A 20569-nucleotide genomic window follows, 5' to 3' on the forward strand; every position below is an offset into this window, starting at 1 on the left:
CAAACGGTCACCACTTCGAGCATTTCCTGTAATGTAAGAAAGTTTATTTTTCTACCACATTTGACCTTGCATGACATTCAATGATAACTCGCTGAAGTCGTCTCAACACTAGCTATCACATCGCGATAAAAAAAAACATAACATTCCATTAAAAAAAATAGAGATGATCTTGAGATCTCCTCTATGCCTTCACCCACGGAGAAACTGTTTGTGTCACAATATGCCCCCCTCTATACCGTGCAAGTTTTGTACGTAACATTTTTTCATATTATTACAAATACAGGCAATATTCAAAGTGGCCATAGTTATTGCCCCAACCTCTATACTTACAGTAACAGTTAAATTATAATCCTTTGTTTATTTTGTAATTGTTTAAGATACGGTATTATTGTAACTTAAGAATCGAATGGTTCACCTAGGACACTGAAATTGACATGGATATACGTACATGTTTCACTATTTTACATGTTGGGTACTTGCTTGTCACTCGTAAATATTTGCCTTGCCGCACAGAATGCATTCAGTATTGTGCATGTTCACAACGCTGTTAGCAGCAGTGCCTCCCGGCGTCCGAAATTGCGTCCAACTATATGAAACTTGTTTACATTAGAGGAATAACGAAAAAACGGCAACCTCTACTGCAAATAGTTTTTATATAAATAAATATATTGCCAATTTCATATAACTCTGAAGAATGAGTTGCATTTCATCGCGTTCTCAGCGATGCATGTGTTTCATCAACATTTTTCTGTCCGTTAGTTCTATTATCAAACTTTGAAAATGCCAAAACCTGTAATATTAGCCTGTTATAATATAATAATGGTATTATTAGAGAAGATTCCGTAATGTTCAGTAAATCAGGTATTCAATCAAAATGATACTACATAAGCCAGATATAAAAATTTTCTTTCCTTTTAATATTTGATTCAGTTGTTATAATTTTTCGTTAATTCTGTTCTTTGATACATATTTCAGAGGGTGTAGAAGTTAATAATTATAATGTATTAATTCTTTCCTTCCTTTCAAGGAAATATAAATTATTCTTATAAAAATATAAATGTTAAACTGTAATTATTGAAAAAGTAATTATTTCAGACAATCCCGTAACACTGAAAGTACTTTCGTTGATTTAAAATTGGATAATGTTTGAAATATAATTACATAATAAACAACTTAGTGAAATCTTATTGATATTGATAGTCTTTCTTTATTTATGAATCGATGCTGGCCTTGTGTTAAAATTTCATTACTGTTCAACCTAAGTGTACCTCAAAAACTTCGATTTTATTTCAGAGAAAGACAGTAGAAAGGGGGATAAGGTTATGTCCATGACAATACGTCAGACACGCTCCACGTGCTGTCATGTCGTTTATCACTTGTTTCCTGTATCGGAGAACAGGATTTATATTTTTCAAATATTCCTACGCGACAAATTTCGTTCGATTCGATAAATTAGTTTGAATTTAATTACGTAAACCTTGATTGCTCAATAATGTTAAAGTCATTATTTTCCAAAAATCATAGACATTTAGTGCATATTAAAAACATAGATACAAATTTTCGTAATAACATCACTCGTAGAAGTTAACCCCGAAATATTAGGTGAAATCACAAACAACATTCATTTGTTTCCCTGAAACTTTCCAACCCTTAAATCGGTTGAAAACATTTTTAAATTTTCATATAGTCACTCATGAAAGTCTTCGTACACCCCATAAAGAAGGTCACTTTTGTGAGATGCATAATTCGTTTTTTCCTTATTTGTTAAAATATTCCTATAGACTTATACATTTTCGTACAAAATAGTTAATATTACCTTACATGGTAATAAGTAAATATAACATTACACGAAGTGTTTTTTTATTTAGTAACTTTTATGGAGTATACAAAAACTTTCGGAAGTGACTGTATGTCTTTGTATATATTTATTACATGTCCTTAACTTAGTTATTTAACAAAGTATATTATTAAACCGATAAATGGATAATAACACACTGATTATGTGGAAAACGACTCATGTGAAGGTGAAAATTATACATATATGCGACGTTCAATCATAGTTTCAATACGCTTCAGTGTGAATAATTGAAAAAAATGGTGACTTGACTGTTTCGTGCTTGTTCCATTGTAATTTATATACTTTTAGCAGTGGGTAAATTATGAGGCACCAAACAAACTTCATAGTACAAACGTGAAGCAATTATTACTGGTTTAAAACATTATTGAATTTAACCACATAGCACCATTCCTTCTTCTGGACTATTTTAACAAATTTTATTCCCTTCCTAAGCGGCAGATTTAATTTCAGATTATAAATATCTAACTAAAAAGAAAAAAAGTAGTTGTGAATCTAGTGCAACAACGGGTATAGAAATTGTAGTGTAAACTTGAAAAAATAAAAGTACATACCAACCTAACTTCAGAACCACACGATACCATAGAGGATTAACAACAAACAATATGGAATTACTTGAATTCATAATGAAATATTGAGTATTAGAAGAAAAATTTTGAAACCGAAGAATAATGTTCTTCGTGCTTTCCAGTGCGAATGGTTACTGTGTCCGAACACCACTTACTACTTCTACTTGGAATGAATAGAGACACTAATACGTCATTAGTAGACTGAAGATTTTATACATTTATAGCCAATAGGGCTCTGTGAAATGCAATAAAGGACAAAACTTTCATCGGATCCAATGATTTTTCTATTTCATTTGAACCCAATAAGATACTTAGGAGGAAAAATAAATGGCTACGTTTGCTCCTGTCTTTATAATACGATAGAAAATGTTATTTTCCATAAAAATCCGCAGTCTAGTCATTAGTTTGTTCCTATCGATATTGTCACTTCCCATCGCTGTAAACGAGATTATTCTCAAAAACTAATAAAGTCATATCAGAATCACTGTTTATAAACATTTACGTGAGCAAACACAATCCAGTCATCAATAGAACAGTCGAGAATATAGACAATTAAGATTCGTATAAGAAGGAATTTATCATTTATCTTATTCTTCTGACTTACTTTTTTATGATAGAAATAACCTCGTCCTTTAGATAGAATAAACTTTCTCTTAATATTAACGCTATTTTGGAAATAATAATCGTATTTCACTGTTAGTTACCGTTATCATGATGTCATGGTGGTCACCGTTGATCGGAGTCATTAAATTACACAAAGAAACATTCAAGTTCTAAACAGGAGGGGTGTGAGAGGACTCAAAATATGTAATCCTAGCTTCGGGAAGTCACCTGTTCGTAAGATACAGGTTAGCATTATACTGCTCGATTATAGCTCTAAATAATTGCGATCTGTATAACGATTTGAAAATTATTTTTGGTAATTATACAGAATATGGGAACCACCTCCGATTTCAATGACTTTGAAACATGTTGTCAAGGTCATCATTCTAGACAGCTTTTTCCTATACATATAATAGTCGGTCTCTTTCAGTTTTCGAGATATTCACGAAAATATGTTTACCCTTATGTGTATCGAATGCGAAGTATTTGTTAAGTTTTCCTCTTAAATTAAAGCTGAATATTTACAGTATTTGTGTATTAAGAACATATATATATATTTTTTTTATGAAGTAAAAGCGTGGGCGTTTACTTAAACGCACATAACTTTCTGGGCACCCAACATCCCACCACCACCACCGAGTGTCAACCATGCACCCAACATCCCACCAGACATAAGTTTAGTTATTAATTAATATCTAAAAAAAGCAGGAAAGAGGTTTCTTCGTTGAACCCCAGAACATATCGTGTTTGTGCCTTGTGTTTGGTGGGATATTGGATGCGTGATTAACACTGGGTGGTATATGGTGGGATGTTGGGTGCCCGAGAAATTACTTGTATACTGTTCATGGAACATAAGAAATGTGAGCTGCAGATATTTATTGTATATAACACTCTATTAAACGCAAATGCTGTGAAAGTATTATGTAGCTGTAAACTAACTAGTTTTGGCGAGTATCTCAAAAAGTAAAAGAAACCAACTATTATATGTATAGGAAAAAGTTGTTCAGAATGAATTCGGAGGTGACTTCCTTATTTTGTATTATTATCTTATTTTTTTTCTTAAACTTACTCTAACCATTCCGATCAGTGTATTTTTAGTACTGTAACTTGGGTCCCGATAATCCACAAATAGATGTAACTTGTGTCCCGATGACCTACAAGTACCATTACATGTATTGTATATCTGTGATGTGGTTTTGTTTAATTATAGACATCTCGAGAACCATTTGAACGATTCCAGCGCCGCGTTACAATGTTAACGCTAGATGCTTCTAGATACTTTGAGAAGCAAACACTCCACTACATCATTTAACAAAACGTACATAATTAGCAAGAAACATAAATAGAACAAAAAGTATATAATTAGCAAGAAAATGCCTTATATATGAGAGCCAATATCTTCTGACCGGGTAAATTCCCGAAGCTAAAATTTTATATTTAGAGTCCTTTCACACCCCTTCTATATATATTATAAGTTCCCCGAATTGTGGCAGCTAACGTGTTAATAAAAAAACTGTACATACTTTTAGCGGTACCGATTATATTTCCCATGTAATTGGAGCTTCGTTAATTAAAAATTCTGGACAATCGACGTCCAGATTATCCAGCGTATACTGTACAGAGGCGAGTCACGACATTCGATAAGTTATGTCTGTATGAATTCTTTTCGTTTTCATCGAAGAATGTAGCGGCCACTAGCAGAGGACAGGTCGATATAGTAGAGACTGTAACTCTTATCGCAAGGAAGCCGGCGGCGGAAGAAGAAACATCCCTCGTAAATATAGAAGGTATAAAAGCTACCCTTTTGATGGAGTGGGCTTTTAAGGGTCGACCCGGTATCGGGCCGTTCGTTCACCGCAGGATGACCAGAAGGATCGAATGGAGGGGCCGAGGGATGAGGTGGGGCTACTGTGGACGTAGGATACCAACCGTGTTTAACGACCATCGCTTTACGGGTTTCGTATTTTGTTTAAAATCTAACCATAAAGTGGCCATCGGTGCTGACCTGACCATGGCATTTGCCATTACGAGTTTTAAGGCCCCCGGCGCCGTTATGTACAACCTGCGTCCGTCTGGCTTGCCTATCACGAGCGACGATATAAAATACAAGATTTGCAAAGACATTCCAGGATTATAGCTTCTTTATCTAAAAGCTCTCTAGTTTAATTTTGATTAAATGCTGATGCTAAACTAAATATGTATGACACAAAGACGTTTCATCATAAATCGTGGTTAATATTATATTATATTTAGAGTACAGTCAGCATGTTTTTGCTCAATTTCCGAGAAATGTTCACCGGGATACATACAGGGTGGGGCAATAACTATGTCCACTTTGAATATTACCGTTATTTGTAATAATATGAAAATATGTTATATACAAAACTTACACGGCATAGAGGGGGACATATTGTGACATAAACATTTTCTGCATGGGTGAAGGCATAGAGGAGATTTCCAGGTCATCTTTATTTTTTTTAATGGAATGCTTGTTTTTTTTATCGCGATGTGATAACCGGTGTTGAGACGACATCAACGACCTATCATTGAAGGTCATGCAAGGTCAAATGTGGTAGTAAAATAAACTTTGTTACATTACAGAAGATGCTCGAAGTGGTGACCGTTTGCGTCAATGCAAAGTTGCAATCTTTGTATCGCTGCATCATGTGCTAAAATAAGTTCAGAAACGATAAGACATACACGTGATGCAGCGATACGAAGATTGCAACTTTGCATTGACGCAAACGGTCACTACTTCGAGCATCTTCTGTAATGTAAGGAAGTATAGTTTACTACCACATTTAACCTTGCATGACCTTCAATGATAGATCGCTGAAGTCGTCACAAGACCGACTATCACATCGCGATAAAAAAAAACATTCGTTTACAAAAAATAGAGATGACCTTGAGATCTCCTCTGTCTTCACCCACGCAGAAAATGTTTGTGTCACAATATGCCCCCCTCTATACCGTGTAAGTTTTGTACATAACATTTTTTCATATTATTACAAATAACGGCAATATTCAAAGTGGACATAGTTATTGCCCCACCCTGTATAATTAAGTTTAAATATATGTTTCAACAATATTTTTGCCGAAGTATTAGCTCAGGTTGATAAGAAATTAATGTCGTATTTTAAACTTTATCTGTAACACCGCACAGATTCTTTGGCTTTCCTAGCTATTTCTGGTAGTCAGTAACAGTTGGGTGACCTACACCTACCACGTGTGCAACTCCTCCAACCATTGTTTGTGGATCAGCTACAACCAGTGCCTTCAAATGGTCATTGTCAATGACAGAAGGTCGACCGTGACCTTCTTCACCTTCAAGACTCTTATCACGGTTTCAAAATTTGTTGAACCAACATTGCACTGTACGTTCATTTATGGTATCGTGTTCAAATGCATTATTAATATTACATGCCTTTCGCAACTTTATGACTACCTCATGCCTCATACTCACAGCAGAATATTATATGTATACGGCACTTGTGTCTCTCTCACTCTTCGCGTCGTGGCCAATGACGTTCGACCGTCGACGTGCGTTCTCGTCCACGGTCGTCTGTCTCCATCGCACGTATTACAAACCTCTCGAGAAGGACCTACCTACAATCTCAAGTTGTAGGGACTGCGTTTGGCACGCGCCCGTTAATCATCCATTGTCTGGAAATAGCGGAGAATGTTGACGAGATGCTGAACGTTTTCACACGTCAAGAGTTAAAATACATGAATAAGAATAAGTTTATTTCTTTTGCAAAGATGTATTGTACCCAAAATTGAGCAACATATTAAAAGGGGATTAAATTAATACGTAGGTTATTAAACGCTACACGTGGAAATCGCAGGGTAAAGAAGGAAGTTGGTTTACCGAGCGTCTGAGCGAGAGGCTCTCGTGCCGAAGTGCCGGAGGATGGAAAGAGACACACAGTGTCATTGGGACCGTGGCAACGTCACACGAAATACGCAGCTCGCGTTGGATCCCTACCATCAGTGATGCCAGAATCGTGGTACAGTTTACCCCCACCACTCTCCCACTCCGACGTACCATCGTCTCCCATTATGACGTCCAGGCTACCCCTACTTTACGTCCACCGTGCTAGCACACACAAGCGTATCCCAGCCCTGTCCGTGTGCTCTGGCCGTTCGAGAGACGGTGAGCTATATTTAGAAAAGAGTGGGGGTAAACCGTACCACGATTCTGAAATCATTGTTGCCTTGGAAATCCTGTTTGAATATCACTGCGGCGAAAATTCACGTTCTCGACGCGATGCCCCGCAACCTAAGCGCGTGAGCAACAGTCAAGAGACCCTATTCGCATCCCAATGCGGCGGTTTTACTTTTTATTTTTAATTATTTTATAATTTCACTTTGTAACCTCTAAGTAAAATAAAAAAGTTAAAAAATATTAATTCGGGAAGCATTTAAAAAGAAGAAAATAAATGTTTTCCACTTCAATATCTAAATTTTTTATTATGTACATACATATTATGTTGTATAGACATAAATTATTTTTACAATTAGATGTTATTCTTACAACCCTACTCATTACTACTCGGAACATTCGTACAAAAATCTATTAGATTAAAATATTACGTCATAAGTGTATCTTCAGTCTTTTAAAATTATGATATATTTCGCCACTAACGAAAACCATGCCACGCACCAAGGTAGGTCTACCTCCCAGGCATCTTCTTTCGTGAACAGACCATAACTACGACGGTTATAATATACAGTCACTACCATGTACCATTCACGTTGCACTTCGATTGAGATGGCTGCTAACATCGGCTTTGCTTAACAACAACCGTAGCCAAAACCATCTCAATCTTCCTCCCGTTCGCCGTTCTGACCTGGTTACATCCTTTCCAGATAGAATGCGGGGAGTAAGAACACCTACATTCATACTTCTAAAGTTCCCCAGGCATTTTCATCCCGCACAAAGCTAGGATCAATGACACATCTTCGTAGCAAATGGCTGCGACAGCCATTCCCTTCTATCCTTCCGCCGAGCCTGCAAAACGAAGTGGGGAATCCTGACTACCTAATTTTTTTTTTATAATTTAACTAATTTTTCAAACATTCACTCATTCAACATTTTGTCTTATATTCTGCTAATCTGTTAACATGAACCACTTTATACTTGCTTCTTGGATTCCTACGAATCCTGTAAACAACATCACTCAATCTATTAACAATAACATAAGGTCCTTCCCAAGTAGATTGTAACTTTGGACATTTGCCTTTTTAACTCTGTGAGGTTGAAAAAACCACACTAATTCTCATTCACGGAACAACCTTTCTTTCATTTTAGAATCATGATAATGTTTCATTCTTTGCGAAAAAATTCCTAACCGTGTTCGAATAAATCTATGTGTACGAAAAACAGAAATCTCCTCAACTTGTGATAGTTTCTCTTTATTCTCAACATTAACACAATGTTTACAACTAATTTCTAAACAAGGTCTTTTAGACAACGCATCAGCATTAGAATGAAATTTGCCACTTCGATGTACGGTCTCAAAATCATATTGTTGAAGACGTTCAATCCACCTTGCCATTTGACCTTCTGGTTTCTTAAACGATAGTAACCACCTCAAAGCTGTATGATCTGTTCGTATCATAAATTTCCTTCCATATAAATAATGATGAAAATGTTCTATAGCCTTTATAATTGCTAATAACTCTCGTCTAGTAATGCAATAATTCCTTTCTACCCTACTCAAGGATGTATTAAAATACGCAACTACTCTTTCAATATCATCTTGTACTTGAGATAAAACTGCTTCTATACCAATATTTGAAGCATCTGCATCTAAGATAAAAGATTCATGTGGAGAAGGAAAAGCTAAAATCGGAATCGAAGTTACACAATTCTTCAATTTTTCGAAAGCTTCTTCCGAACTGCGTGTCCAAACAAAATTCTTATCTTCCGTCAAATAATACAAAGGTCTAGCAATGACAGACAAATTTTTGATAAACCGTGAAAAATAAGTACACAATCCTAGGAAACTTTTAACGTCCGATTTATTTTTTGGTCTTGGCCAATCTTTGATCGAAGAAATCTTTTGCGGATTTGTTTTAATACCATCTTTAGACACAATATGTCCCAAATATTTTACCTCTTTCTGAAAGAAAGAACATTTCTTGGGGCTAATCAGAAGATTTGCTTTTTGTAATATCGAAAACACCGAATGTAAATTTTCTAATTCCTCTTTAAACGTATTTCCAAAAATAATTATATCACCTAAATAAACAAGGCATTTCTTCCACGTCAAATCCCCTAAAACATTGTCCATCAGTCTTTCAAAAGTAGCAGGGGCATTACACAAACCAAAAGGCATGATTTTAAATTGCCATAAACCTTCTCTAATAGAAAATGCTGTTTTCTCATGATCCTTCTCTTCAACCTCAACCTGCCAATAACCACTCTGTAAATCCAAGGTTGAAAACCAAGAAGAACCTGCTACAGCATGTAAAGTGTCATCAATTCGGGGTAAAGGATAAGAATCTTTCTTAGTTATATTATTAAGTTGACGATAATCAACACAGAATCTCGTCGAACCATCCTTCTTTTTTACAAGAACAACGGGAGAAGTCCAAGAACTACATGATCTTTCAATACCTCCCTGCTCTTTCATTTCCGTAATTAATTTTCGTACCTCGTCTTTTCGATATATAGGAATTCTTCGAGGAGCCTGTTTAATAGGGGTATAATCTCCAGTATCAATTCTATGTTTAACGACTTTACAACGCCCTATTTGAGTCTTATCTCTGGCAAAAACATCTTGGAATGAAATTAAAATTTCTTTAAATTCTTCTTTTTCAGCCTGATCTAAATTTGTCGAATTATTTTCAAACATCAATTCTAAAAATTTAGGCAACTCGGGCTTTTTACAAGTAATAGCTGTATCATATTCCGTGAGAAAATTATTTCTTGTATTTAGAACATTATTTTTGTCAACTTTAATTCCTATATCTTTATGAACTTCTATTCCTTCATTTACATTTTTTTCAATTTCAGTTCCTATATTCATGTCTTCATCGACGATACCAACGTTAGTTCTCATACAAGTATGTACTATATCCACATTCGCGTCATTACCGACGTTACTCATTTCATTTTCTTCATTGACACTATTATCTTTCACCCCATTCATGTCTATATCCACCAGCTTAGTAATAATCGATTCCTCATCGATTATTTTGGGCCCATAACCCTGAAAAATAATCATTTCAAAATTTTCGATACAAAGGTTCTTTTTATTTAAATCTACTAAACATTTATGTATTGTCAGACAATCTAAGCCCAGTATATATTCATCTGTAATATCAGTGATATAAAATAAATGTTCCGTACATAACTTTCCGACTTTGATATCAGATATTTTTGAACCAAAAATTTTCACAGATTCCCCGATTACTGTTTTCAATTTTACGTTTGACTTTTCAGAACTCTCGTGCGAATGTCCTTTTAATAGTGAAATAGCCGAACCAATGTCAATGAGAAATCTCCGTGGGACATCATTTAAGAAGTCTTTGATATAAAAACCATTAGATGTTTCTTTCAGAATACTGTCAGAATTATAAGAATGACTTTTCCAGACACCCTTAGGAGAAATTCTGATCGATTTATTTTCCGAAATTGGGGTATCCTTAAGTACTTTCAGAATCGGGGTCTCCGTGACCCCCTTTACGTAGACCCCCATTCGTTTCCCGACATTTCCTTTCTATCGTTTTTAAAGTCAACCTTCCGATTTGTGAAATTAGAGTTACCCTGATTGATATTACGGTTAAGGATGAAACAATTCGACGAAAAATGTACAATTTTTCCACACCTCCAATACGTAATTTCTTTATTTTTATTTTCTAAATTATTCCGAAAATGATAGAAATGTGAAAAATTATTTTGTCATTTAGAAGTTCGAAAATTACACCGATTATTCGACTTTTGTCGATGAGAATTATTTCGGAAGTTCTCTTGCTGAAAAGGAGGTCTTGTGTTAGGACATAATCTCTATGGACTTTCGAGCGAGGGTTGTAATTTTGTTTGAAGTTTTAGTCATATAAGGGAGAATCAGAACTTTTCTCATAAATAGAATCATATAATGTTTCTATTTTCAGTGCTATCTCGAGTACTTCATCTAAAGAAACTGAATTAATAGAAGCGAGTGTAACATCTTTCCTCAAATGATTATTTCTAATAGCCTCTACGAATTTTTGCCAAACCTATTTGTCACGATATTCTATGGTGGAATCGCAGCAAAACCGACTGTGATAAAAGGCAAATTTGATTTCCCATCGTTTGAAGACACTCTCCAGCACTTTGTTTGTAATTATAGAATTTATATCGGTTTAATTGGGTTAAGTGTTCACCTCCATATTGGGTATCTAATCTAGAAACTAATGCGTCAAAATCAGTTCGTTAGGACTCCTCCATACACGCCAAAACAGAAACAGCTTCACCCTCAAGAGAATCTATCAAAGCTAAGGTTTTTGTCTTTTTATCCCAATTGTTTATTTTGGCTAACGTTTGAAACTGTGCCAAATATTGTCTCCAGGGATTTATACCATTGAATTCAGTGGGTTTAGCGCGGTATGGTAACGAGGAAAGTGAACGAGGAGAATTATGTGTTTCCCTTTCGATAGAAGGATCGCTTTTAATTTGAATGTTTGAATTATTTTCTCGCGCTATGTCTAATCTACGAGAAATATTTTCTAATATCGAAGTAAGTTGATTATGACTGGCCTGATTTTCGTCAAATCTTCTTTGCACTTTGATCCTTGAAATTTCCAAAAATTCAGCCATCCTTTGATCTAATTTAGTTCTCGAATCATGGCACAATTTTCGTGAGTCGCCCGCTATGGAATAGGATTTGGACCATCCCACTTCTGACACCAATGTTGCGTGGACGCGGCATGGCTTCCAATCAAAAAAGACAATGTTTATAAAAAGGAAGAATTATTTATTTGAAGAGGAGAAGTACTTATCTTGACACCAGGGGTGTGCGGGTTCCCGAAATCACGGGATTCCTGATACTCGGATCGGGTCGGGACAAGTCGAATGAGAGCGACCGGGATTCCGACAGATGTCGGGTCCCGAAACATCTTCGGGTCCTGAATGATATTTTCGAGAACTTTTCCGCCTAACGGCAAAAAATTCTACTATACTCGTACAATACGAAGCCATACTGAATCTTCAGGTTCATGATATGAACTATAAATGCTACATAAGTTAACGATTCCAAATGGAATCCTGCGGTTGGACGGGGTTAATAATACAATCTTCAGTACACATTTTACGTTATGTATTCGTACGTTATGTTTTTATTAAGTAAAATAAATAAAGTTAGTAATATTGAAATTATTTTAAATTATAATGTAAAAAACATAATTCCTCGACATTGTCCGGCAATAATTTCGAATATATATTATAATTTAAAATAATATTATACAGGGTGACAATGAAATACCCGCAATACTTTCAAAGACGATAACTCTATGAAAACTCATCGAATTAAAACAATTTTTATTTTATTTTAAAGAATACGAAACGCTAAATGAAATTTTACAATAAGTATTCAAAATGTCCTCCTTAGCCTTCACACAAGCTCTGAAACGCTTCTTAAAATTATTTGCGATGGTCGCACACTTTTCAGTAGTAATTTGATTCCAGACTCTTTCTAAAGTAGACTTTAACTGTTCTACGGTGGTGTATTTTTTAAAGGAGATTTTTCTCTGCAAAATTTACCAAACTGAATAATCCATTGCGTTGAGGTCGGGTTAATTTGATGGCCATATCGTTCTATCCCACACCTCCGAAAACAGCTCTTTGCACATTCTCATTGTCGATTGGGCCGAATGCGCCGGAGCCCAGTCTTGTTGTAAAATTCACTTATTCTTTCCGAAGTGCTGACGTGCCCACGGGTAAAGTACATCTCTAAGGATGCGTTGTTCATAGGTGATGGCGTTGATTTTTAAGCCTTTGTCGATAAAAACCAACGGCGTTTTGCATGTCGCGCAAATGCCGGCCCAAACCATTCCAGAAGTCGGAAAATGGCGACGTTGCACAGAAACTCTCCTTGCTGACTTATTTGAGCCCTTTGACAACAATTGTCTATCGTTCTGACGATTATGACATCGCTCAAGTGTAAACATTTTTTCATCCGTAAAAAGCACAAAACGGTGACGACCACACGCGACCAGCTGAAGCAACTTCCTCGCTTTATTCCTTCGCTGCTTTGTCATTTTTTCCGTCAGATAATGACACCGAACCAGCTTATAAGAATGCCATTTTAGGCCGTTTTTAACCGTCATCGAAGTGATTCGCGGTTAATGCCAATGATTTCAGCCATTTGTCGCATTGATTGGACAGAATTGCGATAAATTCGGTAACGTATTTTGTTGCGATTATCCGAAGTAATAACTGTTGATTTTCGTTTCTTCTGCCCGGCCGACGTCATGAGTACATTTCTTGTTCGAGGCTGACGGGGCGGGGCTCTTAAGTTTTTTGAACTCTTTGGAAGTTGACTCTTAGCCAATTGGTCTTATATTTTTACAAGAGATTTCCATGGATTTTCTTGACTTTAGGTTGTCATCCAAATCGGATCCAAACAACCACTCATCAATGGCAGATGTATTTAAGGTTTCAAAACCGTATTTTAATGTTCTACTTTCCTTTTAATTCATTTTCCACTTATTTTCCAATTAATATAATAAAACGTAAAGTATTCTCTGTACGTGTGACAACTGACAACTTCAGCACAAAAGCTAAGAAGGTGGAGGCAGCGCGGGGCGCGGGATCGAGCAGGAGAGGCAACGCGCGAGGCGTCGTTGTTTTTTTTTTACCATAAACGTTGAAAATGTGATGACATCGGTATGAAGTAGGAGTACTACAAGTTGATCATGAGGAAGAGGCGCGCAGTACAATTCATGGAACACGAACAATACCGAACCATATTACACGTATTAACGGCAAATCAACCGTAGACGGAATATTGGAAACTGTTTGCTCGACAAATATTCCTATTTGACTTTTACAAAAACAATGTCTCACATCAGAAAATATTATTTCACGTTTATAACGTATTTTTGCATACAGTATCTCTCCTTTCAGGTTATGACGCAAGTTCGACGACACACTGTATACAAATCAAGAGAAGGGAACATCTTTTTTCAAATGGAATATATTTCTGTAGACGTTTCACATATCTCCGTGGTGTACCCGACGCATTTACTGCGACGAATATTGGTATGAAGAGGAGGAAATCGTGGCTGTTCCCATTTTCATGCTCACATATATTTTTGTCTATTTGTCTCGCGAAACGATTTCTGCGGATAGTGTATGATGATAGAAAGCATCATCGAAATTCAGAAGGAAGCGTCATAAGGTATTCCCATTTCCGTCGCGCCTTCCCGGTCATATGGTATCGGGTGTCTTCGTGTTTGCGTAAAGACATCAGCGAGGCGATAAAGCTGCGCCCGCCTGGGGTGAATAACTTACGTTTATCCGCATGAATTCTCATACACGATACCACTTATACATATATACAGAGTTTTGACGGATTAAGTAAAGTCAACACTTTGTCCTTAAATGCTCGTTTTAATTTGCTTAATAAAATCATACTGTAAAAATGTTTATAATTATCTACCTATTGATAGACACAAGAGTTTTCTGAAATTATTCTCGATTTCTATTTTATCCTTCGTTTAGTAATGTTACATTTTAAAAATACGCATAAACGGATTTACAATATTAACCGTTAAGGGCACGGACCGTGAATACATCATTCCTTTCGTAATTTTAAATGGCAGCAGCAGGCATTTTGTTTGCCTTTTAATTTAAGCAATGTTCTATTTTTAATTGTAGATAATTAAGATGAAAAAGAACATTTCTTGAATAGAAAGATTTAAGTTGTATAGTAGACTTCTCCATACCGGTAGCAAATGGAATACGTCATTTGTGTCTTTCGGGGATGACACTCTTGTTTATAGCGATTGTCGAGACGTGTAATACCGATTATCTACAGGACCTCAACGATCTAAATTGTTTTATTGTAGTCAAACTCTGCCAGTTGGGATTTCTGGACAGCTGAAAGATATACATATATGCGCTTAGGTCAATATAGGAACCTTTTACTAATTTTTAACAAAGGCTGATTCCAAAGTCTTTTCCATTTCTCTGTCTTGCTTGGATGTGACACACCTACAACGGCGAGGCTTCCAATTAGCCATAAGGGAAGCACCTACGGCTTTGTTAAGATTTAGCCAATAGAGAAGAGTCCCCTTTCTTCGCAGTGTTCTCTCATCATCATATGCAGTCGGAGTACATATATCCGCATCATTTTCCGTGACTTCTGTTGTTACTTCTTTTTTTTTTAATATACTATTAAGAAAGTAATTGCTCGTACAAAGTTAATTATGTGTGCGAGGTTGTCAGACACTAAGGTAATTGCGCTGAGAACTTCGCGACGCAACAACGGCTGTAAAGGTAATAACAATATTGTATTACTATAACATTAAGAATAAAGTAACCGAAGCTAAATATTTGTCAATGATAAGTTCACCTTTGTTTGAAAAGCAACATACTTTTTTAAACAATTTACTTAAACTTATTTTTCTAAATTTTTGAGAAATGTAAACATGTCGATTCAATTTTTTTTATACAGACTTACCATTTACAGAATCGATCTTCTAAAGAAAAATTTATCTACACTGTTAATTGTTCTCGTAGGTTAGAAATAAAATGGAAGCCTGAATAAACTTAATTGTACTGAATACTAGACGATCGAATATTCAATAAGTGCAGAAAATCCATAGTCCTGTTATTGCACACTATATGATCTGCTGTGAAACATCTTTTCTATCTACAGTTACACCTACTCGAAGGTCAGAATTACATGCGAAACATGACGGTGCTAATGCATCGAGTCGATCGTAAACGTGATAGGCAGTCAGACCACATATTGAAGTTTGCGCACCAGCAAGACATTATATTTTTGGAAAGCAACCAGACGCGACAGAGTTTACGATGACCATAAAGTTGTTTTATTTCCGCGGGAGCGGTTTTAAAATTCCACTCCTGAAATGACGTGTGCAAGTCGAGGGTTGTCGAGAGAGGGAAAAAGCAGGCCGGATCGAACAAAGAGCGAGAAGAAACGAGAATGCGAATTGAGAACGTATGGGGAACCATAGTGCGGGAGTAAAAAAAAAGAGTATAAATGTTAGTTCCCCTCGTAGTTGTGAATTCGAGAGGGTTGGTCGGTCATACATATGGGACCAATTTACAAAAATTATTCAGAGACCAGACGATCCCGCCTATATTCGTCTCGCACCCCCTATGGAACCATCGTAAACGCGTATCATTGTCAAAGGATTTGAGACGCTTCGGGAACAAGGAAGAACGATGGTTGAAAGGGGACGAGGAATCGAGTTTTAAGCTTTGTGGAAAACGTAGGATCCTCTTAAATTGTTTGGGCTAACTTTACTAAATAGATGGGCAAAGTTTTATTGAAATAATAAACGTCGTATAAAAACGATGTAGGTACACAGGTTTCGTAACGACAGGGTTGTAGCCGTTGTAGGCTATCATGTACAAATCACATTCTTTACCAATACTCTATACTAGATCGGTATTAAACTGAAATTAATTTTTTTCTCGAAGATTTCATTGAAATAAAAATACATTTAGAATTTTATTACGTTTTTTCAAATTATTAGTGCAAAAGTTAAGGTTCTTAAAAACAAGAATTCCTTAATTTAAAGCCAACCATTATCTGAAACTTATTTTTTCTCTCAAAGTTTCATTCACTTGGAAAGAAATTTGGTCTTTTATTACATTTTTGACGTAATTAGTAGAGCAAAAGATGATGTTCTTCGAAATGAGAGCCCACTATTTTAAAACCAGTCCTTAAACTGAAATCCGTATGAAGTATTAGTTAACTTTCCTTGCTACTACTGAAATTAACATATTTCCAGTACCGATACAATTTATAAATGACAGAATATCTACTATAATATTTTCATGTTAATTGTTTATACATTCTACTTGCGACTACAATATAAACATCTTACGTTTGTTTACGATATTAATAGTTTTTGAGCAAAGACCGAATGTGATTGATAAACAATTATTTGCCAATTGTAAATATATTACTTACGATGAATTAATGGATTAAATGAACAGTTATGCCATTACAAACATCTAATATTCTTTAAACTTTAAAAACAGTAACTGTTGTTTGAGTTTCATATGGCCTCTAACACTTAACTGGTTCTACAAATGTTCCCGCTTAAAAGTATAACGACGTCTATATTTCAAGCAAATGTAATATTTCATGAAAGCCATATATTTCGCACTACATTTCTAGCGTCACAATATTATATGCGTAGTCGAGTGTGTTTTGTTTTTCCCTGTACAGAATTTGATCCAGACCTACAATAACACTGTTCAACAACATTTTAAAAATTCTAAAATGGTGGAATGAAACTAGTATTTTTCACTTGATTTTAAGTTGCTGAATACAATTTCACTTAGGACACAATGGCAATTTCACTTTAGACTCTATGCGTACTTTTTTAATTTAAGTGTAAACGTGGAGCTGTAAAAATATATGTTTCCTACTTTTGATCGCAATAAGTAACATTTTACATAAATTCGTTATTTTTATTGTTATTTCTTAAACACGATAGAAACGAAGAGAAAAAAATTATACTAGGTGAATAATTCATGAAATGAACCAAACAAAACAGCGCCAACTTTATATTTAGAGCTAAACTTATTGTTAGTGACGTGTACGGGAAAAACTAAAATCGACATCGTGTTCAGCAACCTCTAATTCACATAAAAAGCCGGGTTTAATTATTTACAAAGGGGTACTCCTCACCGATTTCGATGACCTTAAAATATGTTGACAAGGTCATCATTCTGAACAATTTTTCACTGTACATATTACCGTCGCACAGTGGGTCATTTGACCCGAAACGCTGGCCAAAACTATTTAAAAATTTACTCAATCTTCAAACTCTCATAATTTTGTTACTATATATCCAAAGTTGATGAAACCAAACCATTTTAAATTTGAACTTTCTAGTTTTTGGTTCTTTAAATCAATTTTATCAAAATGGTTTTCTAGAAGGTAAAATTCACTCTTCAATAGAAGTGTGCCAAACTGTAGTTTTCCTTGACGTTCGTCAAATGCTACGGAGTGCAAAAAACATTTTTTGGAATTTTGATATATACCACCGGAAAGTATGATCATTTGTCTTTAAAATAAAATAAACCTCATCGAACAACTATGTTGTTTAACAAAGGTACAGCCCTTTAAAGGGAACCTATATTTTTCAAATGTTTTGTGTACGGTAAGATATGTATACATATATGATATAATATACATAACAGAAGATCATCAACGAACCCTTGTCCTAATAAAGTTAATAACATACTAAAAACTTCAATCGCCAGGAATTGACACACGAAATTTGCAATAGGTTAACAATCAACTGACAGCGATTGTTCCGTCGTAGACCGAAACGACGGTTATACAATCAGACGATACCGTTACTTTTTATTATTTTATTCCTTCTTTCAGTCAATTTATATATTTTCAAGACCGACCCTTTGCAATTTCAATTTCGTTAACACAAAGAGAATAATATACAAAAAAGCGAACAAGTCTGCAGTCCGCCACATGCGCTCGGTAACCTGGGACCCATCCGCGCCGGGCCTTACCGGGGCGCGCTGACTCGCAGACAATATAGTCATAAAACCCTACCGTTGAGAGACTCGAAAATTCGTCGCGGTCAACTCGCACCGCGACCACGTGCGCGATACTTTCCTGACGTCCGCTTCGCCCTGAAGGAGAGATATTCCACCTCCGCGTCGCGTGGAAAACCCGAGAAATTTGCCTTCCACCTTCAGGGCATCACCAATAAGGAAGCGAGTTTTGGTCACGCCTTCATCGAACTTTGAGGAAGCGCGACGTCACACGAAACTCGAACAGAGGGTCGAAAAGATTCATACAGTCGAAAACATTCATTAGAATCACTCGTTCGCAAACATTCTGTCGCAAAACACACTCGTTCGACAAGAGTCACACGGACTCAAGACATTCACGTACTCGTATCGACAAGAGTCAAACGGACTCAAGACATTCACGTACTCGTATCGACAAGAGTCAAACGGACTCAATTCATTCGCATTAACTCGTAATCGAACAGTCATTCGACAACAATCATTCGAAAACACGTACTCGTTTCGACAAGAGTCACACGGACTCAATTCATTCGACAACATTCACGTCACGATTCGTCAGCTCCAACGGTCGAGCAATTATTAGTTTTTCTCACCAGAGAATATTGAAACAGTTGCCTAATATTAATTTGGCGGGCAACAGTCGCAACCGGACGCGTACCACGACGGTCGAGCCTGGAATTTACAACTCCAGGCGGATTCGAAAGAGAAATCCACACGGACGGACGCGACAGCGATGGAAATAAAAAATGTTATACACAAAAATTACACGGTATAGAGGGGGGCATATTGTGACAAAGATTTTCTGCGTGGGTGAAGTCTCTATTTTTTTTAATGGAATGCTATGTTTTTTTTATCGCGATGTGATAGCCGGTCTTGTGACGGCTTCAGCGATCTATCATTGAAGGTCATGCAAGGTTAAATGTGGTAGTAAAATAAACTTTCTTACATTACAGAAGATGCTCGAAGTGGTGACCAACCCAGTGGTGTTTTCAAATTGTTATTTTATCAAAACCACACAAAAAGTGAAGAAAACAAGATGCCAAATTACTCTACATAACTTCCTCTATATCCCACATATGTTGTTATTGCACTTCCTTAACACTCCACTTGTAATAAATCATTTTCCTAATATATGTTTCTTGGCATTTTTTTCGTGCACAAAAATTGTTGACTTTCAAGCCTCAATTTGTTGCTAAATGCTGCTGCCTTCAAAAAACCAAGATAGCAGTTTACTTTTATTCATTCTTAGGAATATAGGAACAAAGTTTCATTCATTTTGAACAAAGATAAAATTGGAGGTTTTGGCCAGCTTTTCCGGTCAAATACCGCACTGTGCATCGTTTCGCTTTAGTTTCCAAGTTATACGTAAAAATATTTCTAAAAGTTAATTCTTTGATTTTACGACTTGTACGATGTAGCCAAGGTGATAATGTAACAACAACATCCCACCACACACCACCCAGTTAACAACGCACCCAGCATTACACCACGTACCACCCAGTGTTTACTATACACCCAACATCCCACCAAACACAAGTTTAGATATTAGTTCCACAAAAGCAGGAAAAAAGTTTTTTCGTCGGACTCTAGAGCACATCGGGTGTATGTGTGTCCTTTCATTTATGCACCTTTTCATTGCATTCCATTAATATTTATTACCAGCACGAATACACGCTTATAGATGAATCTATAAATTCGATTTTCTCGGGAACTAAGCCTTGAATGGAAAAATATTATTCTACATATTCGACTAATTTTTTCTCGTAGAATCACCCTCCCCCCCCCCCCTCC

Source organism: Dufourea novaeangliae, unplaced genomic scaffold (genome assembly GCF_001272555.1).
Source record: "Dufourea novaeangliae isolate 0120121106 unplaced genomic scaffold, ASM127255v1 scaffold44, whole genome shotgun sequence".
NCBI lineage: Eukaryota > Metazoa > Arthropoda > Insecta > Hymenoptera > Halictidae > Dufourea > Dufourea novaeangliae.